This window comes from Colobus angolensis, unplaced genomic scaffold (genome assembly GCF_000951035.1).
Source record: "Colobus angolensis palliatus isolate OR3802 unplaced genomic scaffold, Cang.pa_1.0 Scaffold102, whole genome shotgun sequence".
Taxonomy (NCBI): domain Eukaryota; kingdom Metazoa; phylum Chordata; class Mammalia; order Primates; family Cercopithecidae; genus Colobus; species Colobus angolensis.
In genome coordinates, this window is record NW_012111142.1 from 8577628 (window position 1) to 8593455 (window position 15828).

Consider the following 15828-nt stretch of genomic DNA (forward strand, 5'->3'; position numbering starts at 1 on the left):
AAAATAATCCTTATGCCAAAGTGTCCTTTCCTGGGTGGCATTTTCTGCTATTCTTCATGGACAAAGTTCCTATTAGAAAGATAAACCCCTTCCTCATCCTGCCCCCGTGGCCTTATTACTTGGAGATGTTTGCCCCCAGAAGGTCTCTTGTCATCTCCAGGAGAGTTCGCTTGCAAATCTTTGCCCATAACCAGAAGGATCCAGATTTTACTAGACCTTTAGCATTCAATGCCTCCCAATGTTAGTGAAGCAAATCAGCCAAATTGTCCTAGTAATAAAAATTTTACATATCATATACCAAGAAAAGAGTATAATAGTCTAAAACAAGATTCAGATTATGGTGGAGGGTTTTTTTGTTTAATATATGATATGGTTTGGCTGTGTCCCCACTCAAATCTCATCTTGAATTGTAACTCCCTCAATTCCCATGTATCATGGGAGGAACCTTGTAGGGGGTGATTGACTTATGGGGGGCGGATCTTTCATGAGCTGTTCTCTTGATAGTGAATGAATCTCATGAGATCTGATGGTTTTAAAAACGGGGGTTTCCCTGCACAAGCTGTCTTATCTTGTCAGCTGCCATGTGAGATGTGCCTTTCACCTTTCATCATGATTGTGAGGCCTCCCCAGCCACGGGGAACTGTAAGTGCAATAAACCTTTTTCATTTGTAAATTGCCCAGTCTTGGGTATGTCTTTATCAGCAGCATGAAAACAGACTAATACCATATAGAAGGATATTCTATAACATTGGTTAATCCTGAAACTAAAATGTCATAAAAGACCACTGAGGGAAGCTGAGAATACCCCCACCCTAATATACAGCCTCTTATTTTGACCCTTACAGCAGTGCCATGAAGTACCTCCTATTATGCCACACTATGGATGGTATAACTTTGCTTTAGAAAGGGTCAATAACTTAAAATTACACAGCTATAATATAACAAAGTCTTGCATTTGAATCCAGGGCTGTCTATGTGGTTATAAATTGCTATGCTATAATGCTTTTAACCAGAGAGAAAAATTCAAGCAGGAAAATCCAGTCTACTCAGAATATCAGCCTGGAAGTACTGCCTTTCCTGAGAATGTGGCTTTACTGAGGCTGCCATTTTGATGGGTTTTTAACAAAGTGCCCAGTACCTGGTACTCTCTGCATTGTCCAGTAGCATAAGAATTCTGTTAGCAGATAGCAAGCACCTGAATCGTCTGGAATTTGTACCAGAGGACTGTTATCTTTCTGAGAAAGTCTCCAAGTTTGACCATTGTTATCCTATTTTACAGCCCTATTATTTCACAGCAGATATGCCATATAAATGGTTAATATTTTCCTAGTGTTCACCAAGGAGCTACATCCTATAGTTGTAATTTGGATGTAATTTTTTGTGGTTATATAAATACGGCTCTATTTGAAGTGGGTTGAATTAGAAAACTCATGAATAAATTCTTTGACATAATCAGAATTATATGGCAAGGAATTGACCTACTTTGCAGGAAGGCTCCCCCAGAGTTCCTTAGCTGATGGTATGTTAACCCAACAGAGAAATCTTCCTGCTAATAGCACTTATCAGAGAAAATTGGAACCTGTAGTTTGTCAGGTACTCCAAAAAAAAAATCCTGCCTTTCTTTAAATTTTATTTCAACTGGAAATATAAATGTACATTAAGTTGTAGATCTTTTTATCACAAGTTAGCAATAAGGACTTTTCTTGACATTGGAATACAGTTTGCTAATTGGAATGCTGCCTCTTGCTAATGAAGTGTGTACCCACAAAACATATCTTCTTTTATTTCCAGTTTTGATTTCTTTAAAGTGGAATAAGGGTTTTAAAACACTTGGAAAGTAACCAAAATATAGAGTCCTTCTGAGTCCATGTGCTTTGTTGGGAGAGTCGTGGAGAGTAGCACTTTCTTTTAACAAGTTGGCCTTTTTAAATTATTTTTAAATATTGAACTTCATTTTCATAGAATTAACTTTATTTTTGTACTCATGTTTCACTGACTTACAACATACGTAACTAATTATATACTATCCTAACTAGTACAATTATCATAAACAAATTTGGCAACAGAAGTGTATGAGATTCTTGGTAAACGTCTAACATAGGTTTTTGATTGAAACAGAAATCAAGTAGCCTTCCTGGCATTCCTGTTCAGAGTAGAGCCAGCATCAGATAGTGAGAAAGAAAAGCAGTGGTCAATCTAAAGCATTGATGAGCCTAACAGACCTTCTCTTGTACTTCACCTATAGAGCTGCTCAGAGGATTCAAGGTAGTAAAGTAAAGCATATAAATAAAGTGACTGGTATTTTGAAAAGTGATGAGTACAAAGCAGGATCTCAGAAAATTATAACTTGACTTTTTCTTCTTGTTTCACCCTGTCAATCCAATCAATACATTATTGTTGGATTGTTATGATTGGTTTAAATCTCTAGTTTTTCTTATAGATTATGAGCCTGCTGGGAATAAAGGGCATGTTATAATCATCTCATTCCCTTTTTCATATTGCTTAGTACCTAGGAGTCTTTCTGAAAATGCATTTAAATTTATTGCAGTAAAGGATTGACATAACTTCTAGGGGACAGCAGGACAATCCTGGCAAGAGGTCTGTATCTGGTATTGGAATGCCCAGAGCAGATATTATGGGATGGTTGTAGAGAGGGTGGGGTAAGTCATGAAATACCAATACAGATACCCAGTCTGAAAGGCCAGTGATGGAATACTGACAGGAATTGTGGGGCAAGAAGTTCTAAATCAGACCAGTTTTCTCCAGCCCCCTCTAGGAATTTCCTTCCTTTTGTTTCCTTGTATCCTGCTTCCAGCTAAGATCAATTTATCAAATTTCATGTAACTGTTTCCTGCCAGGCAAGAGGATGCTTGCAGAAGTAACCAAGCATAATTCCAATCCAGGGACTTCATAAGGGCATTGACCATACCTTCTTCATTTTTAATATAAAAGATAAAGTAGAGATTTAATTTGGAAATCCCATGAATCCCAGACTTTCAAATCAAACAATTAAGAACTCCATAGCCCCCTGCATGGAATGAAATTATTGTAATTCTTCCTTCTTGGTGAAAAAAAATGTACTCTCTAATTGCTGGGAACGCTGTTAATAAGAATCAAATCCTCTTTATCTAAACCGTATCTAAAAGGTGAAATGTTATTTGGGTCCTATGCCAAGGAACAAAAGAAAATGTCTTATATGAAATGTTTGAGAGAAAGACCATTTTTGTTTCTTAATTAAGCTTGCCTTAATTTGACAAAGCTCTCTAGTGCTAGCTGTAGAATGTACAGGTTGAATATCCCTTATCTAAAATACTTGGGACTAGTAGTGTTTCGGATTTCAGATGTTTTTGGATTTTGGAATATTTGCATATACATAGGAGATATTTTGTGATTGGCACCCAAGTCTAAACATGAAATTTATTTATGTTTCATATATAACTTACACACATAGCCTGAGGATAATATTATACAATATTTTTAATAATTTTGTGCACAAAACCAAGTTTTGACTATATTTTGACTATGACCCATCATAGTCAAAATTACACAGTTCAGATGTGGAATTTTCCACTTGTAATGCCATGTTGGTGCTCAAAGAGTTTCGGATTTTGGAGCATTTAGGATTAGGGATACTCAACCTCCATTTTTCTCCCTTGTCTGCTTCTTCCTCTGACATTTAGACTCTCTTGACCTGGAAGCTGTTTCTGGCTTTAATACCCTCCTTCCTTGATATTCACACTGCTTTGGGGGTAAGTAGCTGGTACCCAGGGTGTGGCACCTCTGATCACTACACCTGTGACATACAGTCCTGCTTTTGTGATGTGTGGAGCTTCAGAAGAACCTTTATATTATGAAGAACTAATACTTGGGACCAGTTGTCAGTGGCAACGGGTAGACTAGGCACCCAAGCATTTTACTATGGCCTTGATAGCTCAGGTTAGCAGTATGTAGTGGAAAGGGCATGGACTGGGTGATTAAATACAGGCTGAAAGGTTAGCTCCATCCTTGCTGTCTATGCATGCTATAACTTGGATGTTTGACCCCTCCAAATCTCCTGTTGAAAGTTGATCCCCAGTGTTGGAGGTGGGGCCTAATGGGAGATGTTTGGGTCATGGGGCAGATTCCTTGAGAAGAGCTTCATAGCATCCTTGTGATAACGAGTTCTCATTCTATTAGTTCCCAAGAGAGCTGGTTGTTAAAAAGAGCCTGGCACCTCCCTCCCCTGATCCCTTCCTTTCTCTCTCATCATGTGATCTCAGAACACGCTGGCCCTCCCTCACCTTCCACCATGTGTAGAAGCAGCTCGAGGCTCTCACCAGAAACAGATGCTGTCTATGCTTCTTGTACAGTCTGCAGAACCATGAGCCAAATAAACCTCTTTTCCTTATAAATGACCCAGCCTCGGACATTTCTTCATAGCAATGCAAATAGACTTAAGACAATGCCATTTGGCCAAATCATTTCACCTTACTGAGCTTCCACTTCTTCATCACTAAGAAGAGAAACATGGTCTTTCTTCTGGAATTGTTTTGTAGATTAAATGAGCTAACATGGATAAAGCGCCTGTGGCATGGGTTGCATTGTGCTGCCCCCCACCCCTCATTCATATGTTGAAGTCCTACCTCCCTGTACCTCAGAAAGTGACCTTATTTGGAAATAGAACGTTGCAAATGTAATCAGTTAAGACGAGGTCAGTAGGGTGGACCCTAATTCACTATGACTTCACTATGACTGGTGTCCTCATAAATAGGTGAAATTTGGACACACAGACAGACACAAAGGGAGAACACCATGAGAACATCATGTGATGATAACAGCAGAGATCAGGATAATATGTCTACAAGCCAAAAGATGCCAAGGTTGCCAGCTACCCATCAGAAGCTAGGGGAGAAGCATGAAACAGTGTCTCTCCCAGTCTTTAGAAGGAACCAAACCTGCCAGCACCTTGATCTTGAACTTCTAGCCTCCAGAACCATGAGACAATACATTTCTGATGTTTTAAGCCACTCAATTCATGGTTCCTTATTACAGCAGCCCTAGCAAAGTAAAACACACCTGTCACTTAATTTTATTTCTTTACCTTTCTTCCACCACATAACTCCTTCTTGTTTCCTTTAAATATATTCAAATCAGCATGCTGCAGGACATAAACTTCGCAGACAGAAACCTATGTGTGCAACACATCCTATTTCTGACCCTCTAGGGAGAACATAGAAGAGCTGTCCTGTTTTCCTATGATATGTAATATGTATTTTTTAATCCTCTGGGTAGTGCCTTCTGTGCACACATCCTGCTGTGGAAGATTTGACAATAAGAACTGCCTCATGAGACCAGCCCGAAAAGGAACAACAGATATAAACATGTTGCCATTCTTGTCATTTTGAAACAACATTATTTAAAGCATCCCAGATAGTTGGGAAAAGAGGAGCTCTTTTCTTCTAGGCCTCCTGTTTCTCCTCTAGCAGGGAAAGATCTTTGCAGGTGTTGTGGAGACAGCAGGAGTTATCAAGGAGAACAGGTTTCCTGCAAACATCCTGAGTGATTTGCATTGTATGAAGCGAACACAAACCACTTCACTTAGTCATTCATATTAATTGAGCAGTTTTAAAATTTAAAGTAGTATTCCTTTGGGGTTTGTGATCAAGGCTGTGTCCCAGCACTTCACTGGCATCTTCTTGAATTTGACCCTATTTGATACAGCTTTGCTTTCTGTTGATGTTACATGGAAAAACCTCCACCTGACTGGACAATAGCACTAGTATTGCTACCGTCAGCAGCTTTATTGTAAAGAAATTCCAACTCTGGGAACTGGCAGCACTGCATTCACTGACTCTGGGGAGATTCTTCCAGCCGCAGCACAAAATACAGCTTTCTCTTTTCTACCAAGCTGTATTGAACTCTTTGCCTTGATCTGAGGACCTAGGATCTCCGCTCCTTCAAGTGTTCTAGGCAGCAGTGAGGGAGCCAGGACCCTGCAGAGCAAGCCACCTGCAGGCTGCAAAATTCCAGCAGAGACTGGATTTTTGAAGTATCAAAAGCCTCACACCTGTAGGTGATCTCCATGCAGAGACCGAGAGCAAGAGTAGCCAACCCCTGACCCCGCCAAAACTCACATCTATATCAGCCTTTCAGGGAAGAGAATGATCCCTTTTGTTTTCCTAGATGTTTCAGGCATAAAAAGAACATAAGGTGTGCATAGATTTGAGAGAGAAAAGGGACAATGGAGCCATATCAGAGAGCATGGACGCTGGACTCAGAGACCTGCATTCCAATCCTGCATCTGCCAAGCTTCTAGCTGAGAACCTTCTCAAAGCCCCTGTACCTCCCTGAATCTCAGTTTCTTTATTTGTAAAGCAGGTTAATAGTAAGTACCTGGCAGGTCTGCTGCCAGGATTATTTGCAATCGTGTATGTGAATATGCCTACCTGTCACCCTGTTTTCTCTCTCTCCATCTCTTATGTATCACATTTATTAAACAATTATTATGTGCCAAGGACTTTGCAAAGTGTATAATGTTCATTAATCACATATTGCAAGCAGACAGTTTTAAAGGAAAAAAATTATTCAATGATACCTGTGAAGCATGGTAAGGGCTGCTCATGGTGCCTCACACCTGTAATCCCAGCACTTTGGAAGGCCGAGGCAGTTGAATCACTTGAGGTCAGGAGTTTGAAACCAGCCTGACCAACATGGTGAAACCTTGTCTCTACCAAAAATATTAAAAAATTAGCCCACTGTGGTGTCCTGCACCTGTGATCCCAGCTACTCAGGAGGCTGAGGCGGGAGAATCGCTTGAACCTGGGAGGCGGAGGTTGCAGTGAGCCGAGTTCACACCACTGCAACAGAGTGAGACTCTGTCTCAAAAAAAACAAAACAAAGGCATAGTAAGGCAGACTTTATTCAGAATCATTATCACAGATATAAGGACAACTGCAGTGGCGTTTTGCAGTTGGGGAGAGAGCTTGGGCTCACCTTTAAATACAGCATGGGCAAGAGGCAATTTATTGCTAAGGAGCAGGGTAGAGGTCAGTTAATAGAAAATTACTAAGAGGAAATATCAAGGGAAAAGGGGACTCTGACTTAACCGCCTAACAGGATTCTTGCTGAAGACAGGCCAGGGAAGTCAGATACTATCTGGGGATGGTAGAGGATAATGAGCCTGATCAGTTATTGAGGATGGTCAGATATTGAGGATGGGGGTTCTGGCTAAACCGACTTTTGCAGGGTTCTTTTGCTACTATTGGATGTTATGAGGAAGTGCACAGAAGGGTCTAAGAGAAGTTTCAGAAGCCTGATGAAAGTGTGGCCAAGCAAAGAATTGTCAACAGTATCTTGTTAATGGTTAAAAATGACATTTCTTGGGGTCAGATAAATTCCAGTTGGCTATGTAACCTTGGTCAAGTCTCTTTACCTCTTCAAGCCTGGGTTTCCTCATCTGTAAAGTAGGGATAACAACAGTGACTACATTATGGGATCACTGAGAGAAATAAATGAGATGATGCTTGCAAAATATTTAGCGCAAATCCTGGCACCTAGTAAGTGTTCTGTAAATATGAGTAAAGATAATAATAAGAGATTGGGTTTCTGTATAACTTCTTAAGCGATACATCTACCTGTTATGGTTGTCAGACAACTCAGTCTGGGACTAGATTTTAGTTGTGTTTAGAAAAAGTTGTTTTGTAAATTAGTCAATTTCTATGGTGTAATGTTTGTTTTTCTATTTCAGTTTAATTATTTGTCTTTATTCTATTATTTTAAAATGTTTGTTTGTATATTTATTTATTTATTCATTAGAGGCAGGGTCCCACTCTGTTGCCCAGGCTGGAGTGCAGTGGCATGATTAGAGCTTACTGTACCTAAGTGATCTTCCTGCCTCAGCCTCCGAAGTAGCTGAGACTATGGCACATGCCACCATGACTTGCTAATTTTTAAATTTTTTTGTAGAGATAGAGTCTTGCTGTATTGCCCAGGCTGGTCTCAAACTCCTGCCCTCAAGTGATCCTCTTGCCTTGGCCTCCTGAAGTGCTGAGATTACAGGTGTGAGTTACTGCACCTGGCTGATTTGTCTTTATTTCTTAAGAAATTGTTCAATATGAACTGAAGAGAAAGGGGCATTCGTTAAAGCCTGAGAATTGATAGATTGTGAGAGAGAGAGAGATCAAGGGAAAAGTAGTATTTGGGGAGGAACTACATTTATTACTTAAGGGAGAACTGGGAGGCAAGACAACCAAAAAATCAAGACTAGGGACTGGGAAGGTGACAGGTACAGAGGTGACCTGGCAGACAGGATAAGGGGAGCTCTTGTTCTTGACAGAGGAAATAGTACAGAAAAATTCACAGATGTGAAGACATGTGGGATGTACTCTGGGACTTGGGCTTCATTTGGCTGAAGCAAAAAGCATATGCTGGGGAAAATGGAAGTGAGGATAAAGAAATGAGGTGTCATTCCAATGGGAAAGACTGTGATCTCCACAAGAGCAGGGAATTTATCTATTGGGTTCACCTCCATCTCTCTGTTGCTTGCTAGTAGATGTACAATAACTATGTGATGAAATGTTTTTAAAAATTGATCAGAAGTTTCATTTTATTGGGTTTGAAGGGAAGTGAGAAACCACTGACATTCCATTTTGAATAATGGAATGGCATAAGAATACATTCCCTGAAGAGTAATCTTGTAGTTTTCAATCAGATGGATTGGAGGAAGATGGAATTGTAAACAGGTAGTAGACCATATTGTTATCTAGGGGAGATATGAGTGTGGTGACTGTTAGAACATTTTAGAAATATTATCTGCAACTTTTAGAATCTCTGCTAGAGGGATTTTAAGGAAAAGAAGAAATCAAAAGTCTCTCCAATGTTTCTACCCTGGACAAAGGGTAGACTGCCTGTGACCTTCCTTCATTGGACAAATGTTACCCACATTATGCTGGGTACTTTGCTGGACACGAGATTTAACAATGCTAGGAATTACAACAGGTATACCAAACCTGCAAGTCACTGCACAATATGCTGAGTGCTGTGGCTAATGTTGCCACAAATGAGTTATTAGATTACTGTGACTACACTTTAACTTGGCATGGTAAGGCTACACAGGGGAGGTAGCAGTGGAACTGAGCCTTGAGTGGGAAAAACTGGTTTGGGTAAAAGAGAAATTGGTAATTTCAGTTCTGGACAGATGAAATCTGGCCGTTGTAAAACATTCAGATGTGAGCATTTAGAAGGCAGATTAAAAGGTGGATGTAGAGCTCAGGAAAGGAGCTGGAGGTGAATATGTGGACTTGGACATCATCTGAGAAAGTGTGAGATTGTCAAGTGAAGAAAGACCCTGGACGTACCACAAGAGAATGCTCCATTAAGGATCTGGAAGAAACAGTGTGCAAAGGATGAGTCAGGAAAGAGAGAGAACCAGGATAGTCACAGAAGCATACAAGGGGTGACTCTTCTAAGAAGGAGGGGGCAGTCAAGTGTCCACTTGCATGCAGAGACTAAAGAGAGTGAGACGGAAGAAAGAACTATTGGAGTACATAATTCCTTGATGACTTTACCTTCCTGAGAGCATATCCCATGTCATCAACCCTCCATAGTGGTCTTGCTGTGACTGTCTTATTTTTAATGATTATGGAACTAGATTATTTAATTTGTGGACTATCAAGGTGCCTTGATATTTTTCACTTCTTATTGATAACTTTTCCTAAAAGAGTGGGTGAGAGACTTGTATTCCCAGCCTCAATTTCCCTCACTTCAAATTCATTCACCAAAATGAATTTATCTGTAATGCAGTTATGACTATGTCATAATGTAATGTTCCTGAACAAAGACATCCTTAATATGAATGGAGAAATCTGAGCTGGCACTCAAATTTCTCCAGAATCTGAGCCTGAACCGCACAGGTGGTGGAGCATGGTGGAGAGAGTATGAACCTTGGAGTCAGACAGGCACATTTGAATGCAGCTCCCCTTCTTCCTGGCTGTCTGACTTGGACAACTCATGCGTCTCTCTGAGTTTCTTTTCTGCCCATGGGCACCATTCCTGACTCATGGTGGGTGCCCAGTAATGTGGAATAGTCACTACTGTGCAGAGTTAGATGTAAGCTCTTTTGCAACAGCTTTTCTGGCCTTGAATTTACCTTTAATCCTAGTTGGGAATGGTCCTCTCATCTCCCCTCGCTCAGGTAAATTGTGCATATTATTTGAGACCTGGCTTCAATACCATCTCTCCCTCAAAACTTTCTTAGATGACCCTGGTTCAAAGTCATCTTTTCTTTCTCCAAACCCCTATGATACTGCTCAGTATAATATATATGCTAGTTATTCCTGGGCTGACCTGGACCATGACTTCTGTTTTTCTGAACTTGTTTTTCTATCTTGATTTTTTGTTTCAGTTTTCAAAGGTTTACATATTACTACCCTGACTTGATTGTAAATTCCTTGAGGTTATACAAAGGCCTTATAATTTACTGCACCTATAATTTGTATCTCTCTTTTCTTCTTCTTTTTTGTTTTTCAATTCTTTGCAAGACATGGTCTAGTAGGGAAAATACATTATTTGGAGTCAAAAAGAGCTGGATTTGAATTAATTGGCAGCCAAATGAAGGTTGTGTGATATGGAATAAGTTACCTGTTTGCTGTAAGCTTTTTAAATTCCTTATATACAAAATTAAAAAAATAACAATACCTACCTCACAGGGCTATTGATGGCATGAACATAGCATAATTGGTTCTCAATTATGATGTTTATTACCACCTACTTGGGCCTTACTGAGTAAATGTGCAGTAGTGATTATTTCCACTTGTTAGGATTCCTTTAAAAGATTTGTTCTGGAGTCCTTAGCATCCCTTAGTCCTCCACTGAAATGCTGCCTGATTCATGCAGCCAGCCCTGACCCATTCATCAGAATGTCTAACTCTTCCTCAGTGCTTCCTTTGCAAATTGGTGGCACCTCCATTTACATTTCATCTTAACCTGTGTTTCTTCCAGCAGACTGGGGACTTTTTAAAGGAAGAAATTTTATCTTACTTATCTCCACAGGGAGACAAGAGAGGTAGAGTGGAAAGCAAACAGATGTGGAAACACACATAGCTGGGGTGAATCCTGGATGAATCACATCTCATTGGCTATGTGAACTCTGGGCAAGTTTCTTGATCTCAAAAAGCCTGTTTCCTCCTCTGCATAAATTGAGATCATACTGCCTCTTAGGACTGTTGAAATTTGTCTGTGGGCTAAATGAAGAGTAATGTATGTGAACATGTCTATCACTGTATCTGGAACACAGTAGGTGTTTAATGAATGGTAGCCATAGCTCCTTGCACAATAGCAGTCACATCAAAGCTGCTCACAAAATGTTGACTGAATTAAACTCAATGGGATTTAATACTTATTTCTGTTTTCTATTGATTGCTTTATCCTATTACTGCTCGTTATCAAAATTTGTCACATTTTCCTTCCAGGCAATTTGCTACCATGGTCTAAGAAGTATTAAGATTATGTTTATAGACCATATCGAGCTCTTTGGAAGGGAAGTACTTTTTTGAAATTAGCAAGGCTGTATAGGTATTCATGCTTCTGTTATCTGATAAAAAAAAAACACTATTTTTTCTTTTGTTTGTGGAAAGGGGACAAAAAGAAGTTGTTTAGGAGATAATTGGCTCTTACATATTAATTAAATGCTAAGCCATGTGGGGGAATGAACTACAAAATGAGGCAATTTGAGGTCTGGGGATGAAAGAAGGGGAAAGATCATCCAACTAAAACTTTCTCTTTTTGTGGCTGTATTGCAGGTGGAAAGCTAAGGAGGGAGAATCAGGGGTAAACCAAGAGTCCCTAGGACAGCCAACTGTGATGTAACTGTCTCCATCCCTTCCCTTCAGCAAACACACGGTGACTGTCTCCCTCCCACCAGATATACAGAAACTCATGTCTATTATTAATGAAAGTTTTCTAGTTGCAAGTAACAAATCAACCTGAGTAGACCTGACTCTAATAGGAGGGCATATCATAAGGAAGCAGAGGTGTCTCCCAGAACCCAAGCAAGGGAATGAGTGAGCAGAGCCTCTGCAAAGATGACCCAGGAATTTGGAATCAGCAAGAACCCCAACAGTGCTTTCTCTCTGTGGTCACTTCTTCTTTCAGAACATCCTTTTTCTTTGCCTTTCCATAAGATTGGCTTCCTCTTAGCCAGGCCAATGGCAGGAAAAGATGACCACTCAGAATTCCTCATTTACATGTTAAAATGCTGGTCACTAAGTGAGATTGACTCCTCTCTCTGCTTGAATACCCAATTCCCCAGGAAAAGGCTGTCCCTAATCAGCATAGCTTGGATTAGTGTCACCATCTCCGGGTAAGGTCATGCTGTATAAACATGGTCACTGTGGTTCTATTGCTGGATGGGAGGGTCAGCTGGTGGTTCAATCACTGAGATCTAGAGGGTATCTCAAAAGGTGTCTACCCTTGATGAATGGGACAAGTCCCAGCTCTCATGAAGTCAATAAGATAGAAGCAATTTTAAAAATAATAAATCAGTTAAGAAATAAACAAATCCCCAAAATTCTGTGGTGTTTTTATATGGTCATATCTGTGCTAAGAAGCAGCCATAGTTTTTGAGCATTGAAATAGTTCAATCTGAAATTTGGCACTAAATTTAAACTGGAAGGAAAGGAACTCCTATTTATAGAGTGTCTCTCCACCAGACAGGCCAGGCACTTTCCCATCTCCTCATTTCATTCTCAAACATCAAGGTAGAGCTTGTCTATTCCATTTGATCAATGAGGAAATGAAGGTCCCAGAGAATATGACTGCCACGGTTACAGTTCCAGGCACTGAAACTTAATCAAGACAGGACCCAAACTGGCAGAGCAGGCATTTGGAAATCGCTCCCTTTGCTCCTGAATCCTGCATACTCTCCACACAACCAGAATTTGACAGGCCTTCAGTGGAACATTAAGGCACTAAGTTCTCTTGGCTTTGCCTCCATCACTGACCGGGATGCCTTTGTATTAGTAAGTGACCCTGCCTTCCACTAAGGTGCTCAAGCCAAAACCCAGAGTCACACTTGTTCTTCCCTTTTCCTGTCTCTTCCACAATCTAAACATAATCCCTTTCTGCTCTTCCTCCAGGATATTTTTTGATTCAGCCCATTTCTTATCTAGTGCCATCATCCTTATCTCATCTCTCATCTGGATTATTAGCCCCTGCTTCTACTTCTTCCCGTTTCCACAGAGCATTCAGAAAAATCTTTACAAAATGTGAGTGGTGCACCTGCATAAGGTACCCCCACCCCCAACACCACAGTGGCTTTCCATTGCACTCAGGACCAAACCTGCCCTCCTTACCTTGCCTTACAAAGCAGCACATGAAGGAGCCCTGCTTCCCTCCTGACTTCCACCTCTCACCCACTTTCCCTTGCTTGCTCTGCTGTGATCATACCAGCTCCTTTCTGTTTTATAAACAGGCCAAACACATTCCCTCCTGGCATGACTGCCCTTTTCTTGTTCACATCTCCTTTCAAATGTCATTTCTACAGAAATGCCTTCATGGACCAGCCCGTCTAAATTAATTGTTCCCCACCCTTTCCCAGTCACTCCTTGTTTCATCAAACTGTTTTATCCCCTTCATAACACGTATCCCTATCTGGAATGATCTTGTTCATTATTTATTTATTTCCTCATTATCTTCCTTCCCCTTTCAGATCAGCAGCTCTAGAAGAGCAGGAGCTTCCTCCCTCTGGTTCATGACTGTGCCCTGGGACCTGGGCCAGTACTTGGCACATAGTGGGCATCCAGCACATGTTGGTGAAATGAATGAATATTAGGCTGACCATGTTAGAAATCCAGGGAGTCAGGGCTCAGGCCTGTGCCCTTGCATTCATTAGGAACCACTGTCGGTTGGGGGCACTTAGTCACTGCCTCTTCCAGCACATTCTCCTTAAACCCTCTATCACTGAGATTTATCTCTGAGTTGAATCAAATGTAATTTATATTGCAGCCTTCTCAGTAAATAATTGATTTGCCCTCTCTGTTGTCTTCATCACAAATACCTCTTTGTACTCTAAAGAAATAATTTAATCAGTCAATAGTATAACACAGCACTCTTGTTTAGAAGGCAGATGGAAGATAAAACATAAGTCTTGTTCACACCAGAATATACCAAGACCAAAATAATCTCCCTTACAAAAAGTACTCTGCAAACAAGTTGCTGGCAGAGATACCCAATTAAATCCCTTAGTTTTTTTCTAATGGAGGGGACCCTGTGGAAGTTGTAGCTGCTACAGAAGAAAGTTTGTGGCCGATTGCAGGTTGCATGTGCAAATAGAAACTCTTGTTCATTTGCGGTTTAATTAACCTCTGTCTAGGTCCAAAAGCAAGCCTTCAAATGCCTAGTGTGAACACGCATTGGGTGAGAACTCTAAGTTAGGGGTTCTGCACTACCTATGACCTCAGACTCACTGAGTAAATCTACTTCTCCTGCTTCTTCCTTCTTTGCAATTGGTCCCTCAGGCTTCCATGGGCAATGTGTCCATAGCTTACGGGGATTCTTTTGTAATCCAAATTATACAAACACTCTTCCTTTGCCCTTCTGTGCTTCTCCCAAAGCAAGACAACCAGAGAGGTAAATTTTGCATTTGTTTTCACACATTTGTCTATTTTGAGCCCACACTTTTCTGGAGCAGAAGAAGGGAGGGGAAGATGATGAAGCAACAACTCTGATAAGCGTGAAAGGCTCCAAGGAGGCATTCTCACAGGGAAAATGCATCTTTTCACTGCCTTTAGGAAGAATCCTCAATATTGTTTTCTTTATTCTATTTTCATTGGAAACATCTTAACTGTCCAATTATAGGGGACTGCTTAAATAGTGATACACAATAGGATGGGCTATTGCACAGCCACTAGGAATCATGTCACAAAAATATCAATATGGGAAAACATATATAATTTACACTGCCCGATGAAAAAAGCAAGACACGGATTTACAGTATGAACATTTTTTTGAAGAATGGGTGTTTGCATGTGTATGCTCTTAGGGAAAAGCTTGGAAGAGCATACACTCAAATGCAACCATAAATGTACCTGGGTGGTGTTATGGATGGCTTTCCCCTCCTTTTTCTCTTCTGCACTTTCCAAATGTTAAGTCTTGAGCATGTTAGCCTTTGTAATTAGAAAGTTAAAAAAATAAAAAGCACTTGTTTGAAAGAAGTGAAATACAAAAAGTTTAAAAATATGCTTGTTATTTTCTATTTGGAAAAAAGGTCATATTCACTCCTCATCAGCTTCTAGGACTTTGTCAGTGCTTGGTACCTGTTATTATGTGCATTAGCCAAAGGGAAGCAAGTTGTGAACTTTAGAAAGGCAAATTTCACTGCACCTCTTGGTTCCGGTGGTAGCGAGGCTGCCTTTGGATGGGTGATCACCCTGCTTTGTCTTACAGCCCAGCTGCCCAGGATGGCTGGCAAACACGCAACAGTTTTGCTGGGGGACTTTGAGTTGCCTTGGGTAGGAAAGTTGTAGCTCTGGATGTTCTCTTTTGATTAGGTTTAGCGTCCTGGAATCTGATCAATATTAGTTTACATTATCTGAGCACTCGGTGCTACCTCTGAGCACCACTGCCATCATTCTTGGATTATTGCACGAACTTTCTGGCTTGTCTCTGCATATTAAGGCTCTTTCAGACTCTCCCTCAAATGCATTGATTTTGTACTGTCTTCGATGGAGTTCCTAGGAAACCAGTGACTGAGACAAAGATTTGCTGTAGGAGGCTAGAACAAATTCCCAAGAGGGGAATGTCCTCTGAATCAGCACCGCTGGAGGAGTGAAGATGGTAGGATCTGGCAGAGGG

At 40.6% G+C, this 15828-nt stretch overlaps 1 protein-coding gene across 3 annotated transcripts in view; it reads left to right on the forward strand.

Moving 5' to 3' along the window:
• The window catches only part of DAB1 (Dab, reelin signal transducer, homolog 1 (Drosophila)), a 1258753-nt gene that overhangs the window by 1068929 nt on the left and 173996 nt on the right, over positions 1-15828 (forward strand). The window lies entirely within an intron of this gene.